Raw genomic sequence first — 6,000 nt, 5'->3', positions numbered from 1 at the left:
CCTTGGGTAGCACCTTCGCTTCGAGTCGGTTGGCTTGAGAGAGCCAGTCCTTTCTCTGACGACCTCTTCTAGTGAAGACCTCGGCCTTTGCGGCTCTTCCAGTGGGCCCTTCTAGCTTTGACATCAGCAGACGCTGGGTGTAAGGTGCAACGGAAGTGTTTATGGATTTAGCTTGGATCTAGTACTCCGCACAAACACAAGGGACGCTTTACTTCACTTGAAAGAACTGAACGGAACTAAAAGAAAGAGAGAGACAAGAGAGAGAAAAGGACACAAGGATGTCTGGTCCCAAAGGGCCCCCTTGCTCTGTTGCCAGAGCAAGTACATTCTTCATTCTTGCACAAACGCTCATACAATGACGGAATGTTGAGATGCTGATGCTAACAGGTATTGATGCTGCTGATGCTGGGTACTGCCAAGTCTATGTTGACAATGATGCCAATGACGATAACGACACTCCAACTGTGGTGGTTCTATGGCGAGGATCTGCAGCCGCCAATGCATGCAAAGCTGAAATGGGTTGAATCTGCAAAGCGTTGGCTGCTTTGGGGTGAAACCAAAAATGCTAAGTTGATCTGGGCTGACGGTCAATGCGGCAAGGATCTGCAACTGAGAAGGGTGCGGTATGGCGAGGTTCACGGCTGATCTCAAAACGCTGATGCCTGTGGCTAAAAACACTGGTCTTCTGATGCTGAAAACACTGGGCTGATCCTGGAGAAAACGCTACAGCTCCCGAGGTGCTATCGATTGGGTGCCTACCTCCTTGTGTCTCTGCATTCATCTGCTCTCTATTGGCGCCCCCTGCTTCCTTTTATAGTTCCTTTAGCGATTTGCCCTACCTACATTCCAACAAGGGTAACTGAAAAGTCACTTATTAATAAATGACCTATAAGGGGTGGTTTACGCGATAAAATGCCTACATGATTAAATATTGTATATAAAAGGCTCCAAATAAGCATATTTCAACTACTTTTATGTGAGGTTTGAACTTGCGATGACACAAATGGTAGTGGAGAATTCCTATCATCGTCCAGTGTCATCCGTTAGCAAGAGATACATGCGATGACACAAATAACCTGGGGAATCTTGTTATCGTGGGCGGATGCATGTGTGGCTTGCAATCGAGGTCGCTTGCTTCTTTCAAGAGGGGGGTATGTCACCACGTGGTGATATTCTTGCAATTGCTTTCTCTATTTACACACACACACACACACACACACACACACTATATATATATATATATATATATCTTTTTCTTCTTCTTTTGTTGTTGTTGCTTTCCCCCAATTTTCTTGGATTAAGCTTGGACCATTGCATGGCCAGAGAAGACGATCATTGGAACATTGGACTAATGGTTTGTATGAGCCTTAGAATTGGCATTGAAGAATAGAACGACAGTGGGTTAGGACTGTGTGCTTGGCCACTGGAAAAGGTGCAGGACAGAGAGCCTGGCCTGAAATGAAAGTGCACTCCTGTGAGTGGACACTATTTGAAAGTCACTATATCTGAGCCACATTGCATTTTTGGATGTGGTCACAGTGTTGGAAGATGGTCAGAAGACCCAAAGGAATGCAATGGTAGCGACTCCTAAAATTTAGGGAGTTACTATTTTTGGACCTTGAAATGTGTTCGTGTCATTAGCTCTGGAATGACAAGAGGAACATTTTATTACTCTGCCGCCAAGTCAATTGAGTAGCCGGTTAAGATTTTTTTAGACCGGAAAGTACAAAGCGGGAAAACCATGCATGAGTGCCACATGGCACATTTTTGGGCACTTTCTAGCTCGGGAGAGAGAGAGGCATTGAAGTCAAGCGCTGGGCTCTTTAACGAGGGTGGTGGATTGTTGCAGGTATCAAAGCTACTGCATGCTGCCCTCTCCTTGTCTCTCATGCACAGGCGGTTGAGCTTGCTCCCTCCTACCTCCTCCTATCCCATATGAGCAGTGGTAATGCCCCACTAGAGGGCTAATCATCTGACTTTTTGTACAGTTGTGTGGGTTTTATGCTCGATTCTTGAGGCAAGAGCCTCTTGAACAAGTACCTGGGGTAGCTAATTGCAACCCCCAAACAGACACAGGAATCCTCCCCTCTATTTTATACTGATTTCTCGCATTTCCGACTGTGGAATTGCGAGGAAATCAAAGGGCAGGTAGCCCTGTGCATGGGGAATAGTGAGAGGATCGGTAGAAGCTCTCATTGGTAGGTACAGGTCCAAAATTAGGGCAAAAGCTGTACAGATATTGCAGGTCTTAGGTTTTGGCCCTATTTGCTCATATAGGTGCCCTAGAGCTTGGGCAAGAGTTCCGAGAGTGTTCCACAGAGTTTGGGCAACAGGTACAGGGAAAAACAGAGAATTACAGCTTGCTGTAATTTTCTGACAGGTTTTGGAAAGCGTGCCAGACCGCGCGGGAAGTTGTCCTTTCAATGGAATTTCGGTCATATTGAGTTACAGAGCTGTTATGTTACCAAAATTTGGCCAAAAACAGGTTATGGCTGCCAATTACAAACAGCTTTGTTGGATTTAGAGCTTTGGACTTGTAAAGTTTCACTCCGTTAATTGAAAAAGAAATACCGCAAGGGGCGCCGGACTTCGGGGCCAATCTAGTGTTGAGCGAGGAAGTGAGATTTGAAGAGAGTGTGTGTATGTGATTTAAGTCCAGGTATTTAATTGATTGAATCACCGCTTTATGAGACCATAGACCGGTTTTAGAGAACCTGAACAAGTATGACTAGACAAAGGTGCATCCAATTTATTGTCACGCAAAGTATGCACCATCCATTTTGACATATCTCTAGCCTGCTCATTCTCAGCCCTTTCCTCATCAAGTACATCATGTACATTTGCATCAGTAATAGGGTGATCTGTAACATTTTCACAAAACCCCCAAAGGCTGTACATTTGCCTCATTTGAATTTGCATTCGAACTTCCACACTGAAAAGAGTACAATCTTCCACAAACACAAGATCACGTGAACGAAGATACGTTTTGTTTGCGGATGGTACAATCTGTGTAACCTTTGCTTCAGCACTATAACCAACAAAAATGCATTTGACAACCTTATCATCCAATTTTTTGCACTGCGTTTGTGGCACCAATGCATAAGCCAAACAGCCAAAAACGCGCATGTGATCAATAGAAGGCTTTCTATCATGCCATGCTTTATATGGAGTCGTAGATTGCAAAGCTTTCGTAGGACACCTGTTAAGTACATAAGTAGCACACATGATGGCCTCAAGCCAAAAGGAACATGGCAAAGCTCGACTCTTGACCATACATCGTGCCACCTCCGTAAGTGACCTGTTTTTCCTCTCAGCAACACCATTTTATTGAGGTGTATACGGCACTGTACATTGGTGTTTTATCCCACGAGTAGGGGGTACCCAATCATTGTTATTATATTATTATGGAGAATCAATACAGATGCACGATGGCAGTTTTGACTTTGCCGGATTTACAAAAATCATTCGAAGCATATTGTGATGCTTGTGGTCGTAATTTGGGTGCGGTCTTAATGCAAGAAGGCCATGTCATTGCCTATGAGAGCCAATTGTTTTCAAGGCTGGAATTGACAGCACAGATTTATGAGAAAGAGCTTTTGGCGGTTATCCATGCTCTTACTCAGTGGTGACATTACCTACTTGGAGCCGATTTTACAGTCTTCACTGATCATCAGAGTTTACGCTACTTCTTGTCACAAAAGCAGCTTTCAGAAAAGCAAATGGGTAGGCTGACAGCTTGTCACGGTTTCACTTCTACATTGTCCATGTACAGGGACAAAAGAACTTGGTGGTAGATGCATTGTCTCGGAAGCCGTTAATCTTGGCTATTTCCGTGATTCATCATAGAAGCTTTGAGGACATGGTCGATCAGTACGCCACAGATCCAGATTTTTCGGATGTATTCACACGAATACAGAATGGGAAGGTAGTAGCGGGATATTCCATACGGGATGGCTACTTGATGAAGAAAACAATGTTGTGCTAGTGATTTTGGGTAGAGTTTCTCTCTATGTGAGAGAAATAGCGAGGACTCCGAGTCTGTCTTTTTTTGTGAAGAGGGGGCCTATTTATAGGTTTTTAGGGCTCTTGAGCTGCTTTTGGCAGTTACTTGCACCTGAAGCCAGTCCCCAGCGCCACCTGCTGCTAAATCCAGCCTGGGCAAGTTCATCACTGCCCCACACAGTCCCCCCGAGATACACAAAATCGATTTTCTGCTATTTTTTTACCTTTTCATGATTAATTTTGAAAATATCTACAATTATTTGTAAATATCTAGGAACTTTAGGATAAAAGTCTTTTGCAGTGATAAAAGTCTTTTACAGTAATGATTGCTAAAACTTTACAATTTATTTAATAATTTAATCAACAGTGTAAGCTTCCAAGATGATAAGTATGTCAGTTTTCATCGGATTTCAGTTCTGGAAATTTCTAACCATAGTAAAGTCATGTTTACGGTTTCCAAAATACCAATATTTCCCATGGTCGGACAATTCTACATTGCTTTCTCAATAAACATATCAATTTGATTAAACTTTATACAATTCTTAAGGTTCCAGAAACTGGGAACCTTACAATCACCCCAACTTAAGAATTTGAGATGTCCTCATCTCAACCGAAATTGGGAAAGTCTTTGAGAAGTGAGGTTTCATCTTCCCAAGTGGCATCGTCGGTGGGATAATCTTTTTATCTTACCAAGTGTTAATGATTACTCTAAGTTTCAAGGATACAATCTGGTTGGAGTTTCTACAATTCCTTACTTATTACTTGCTACTGAATTTTTCCCCAAAGAAACTCTCAGTGTTAAGCCCATCTTAAAATCCTTTACAAACCATTTGTATCATCTCAAAAACCAGGTTAAATCCATTCCATAAAAGATTTATATATCCACCTTGTCAACATGAACGCGCTCGGTCTAACTAACCATTCAGAGCAATCAACGTTCGACAAGTATCACGTATTCTAGCTTTGCCAATCTAAATGCGCTCGGCATGTTCTTGTCATCTTGAGCAGTCTGCATTCGGCACAAGCTTCTACTATTGCACCAGAGGTACCCCCTCTGTGCTCTAACTTGGTTGACCAACAATATGTAAAGGGTTTTAAGAAGTATCATACCAAGAGTTCTTTTTGGCTTCCTATTAGTTTCGTACATTAATACTTTCATATCTAGGTCATTTTTCAAGCAAGACTATCGTGTGCACAAAGAGTGTGAGTTGGTTTCTTGATAACTATCTCATTCTCAAGATTTAAATTCTTTTCTTACTATCGAGAACCTCTGTCTCATTTGCTAGATCAAACCTTAATTTCTTGATTGAATACTAACTTAACTTTACATTCCTTAAATAAATTGGGAAAGAAAATAATGTATATCATTATAATATATAAGTAACTCAAAGTTTTACATTATCGTTTATAGTGGTTTACAAAATTTCCTATTGTTGCTAAGCTCTAGAATTGTTAACTGTGGCCAAGCAAGTGGCTCTTTCATCTTCCTCGCTCATTAAGGTTGGTTCTCCCATGATTGCATAAGCTCTGGCTCCTCTTGCTCTTCCTCTACCTCATCCTCTATTTCTACCTCCTCTTAGATTGTCTCCTTGATTTGTCTGAGACTGAGAAATGGTCCCAGCAGCCACTCTGGGGTTTTGTTCCTCAGGACATCTACTCTTGTAGTGTCCCATTCAATTGCATCCATAACATCTCACATTTGGAAAAGTCTGTCCTATATTTGTTGTAGCTGTTACTGCCCTTCGTTGATTTCCTTGGTTGAAATTTCCAGTGGCTCTTCCCCTAAAGTTATTAAATCCATTATAGTTTCTTGTAGAGTTGATTCCTTCAACTACAAGAGGCTTGGCGCTGAGAAGGGCATCTTGAATCGATGTGGCCCTCATAGCTTCGAAACGTGTACTCAAGGGTTTGTTGAAGCCTTGACAGAAACGGGCAATTTGTTGCTCTTTGCTCATCTTGGGAGCATAGCCTCGTAAAGACACAAACTTGGTGTAGTAC

At 42.2% G+C, this 6,000-nt stretch overlaps 1 protein-coding gene across 1 annotated transcript in view; it reads right to left on the bottom strand.

Moving 5' to 3' along the window:
- Positions 1–314: 314 nt before the first annotated feature.
- The window catches only part of LOC147455776 (pentatricopeptide repeat-containing protein At3g16610-like), a 37,203-nt gene continuing 31,517 nt past the window's right edge, over positions 315–6,000 (bottom strand). Inside the window, exon 3 of the transcript XR_015188411.1 lies at positions 315–839. The gene's annotated coding sequence lies outside the window, so the exon portion shown is untranslated. The remainder of the gene's footprint in view (positions 840–6,000) is intronic.

Source organism: Adiantum capillus-veneris, chromosome 6, assembly GCF_014529385.1.
Source record: "Adiantum capillus-veneris isolate H3 chromosome 6, ASM1452938v2, whole genome shotgun sequence".
Lineage (NCBI taxonomy): Eukaryota > Viridiplantae > Streptophyta > Polypodiopsida > Polypodiales > Pteridaceae > Adiantum > Adiantum capillus-veneris.
Note: the sequence above shows the minus strand (reverse complement) of the source record. Positions and strands in the feature narration are given on the sequence as shown.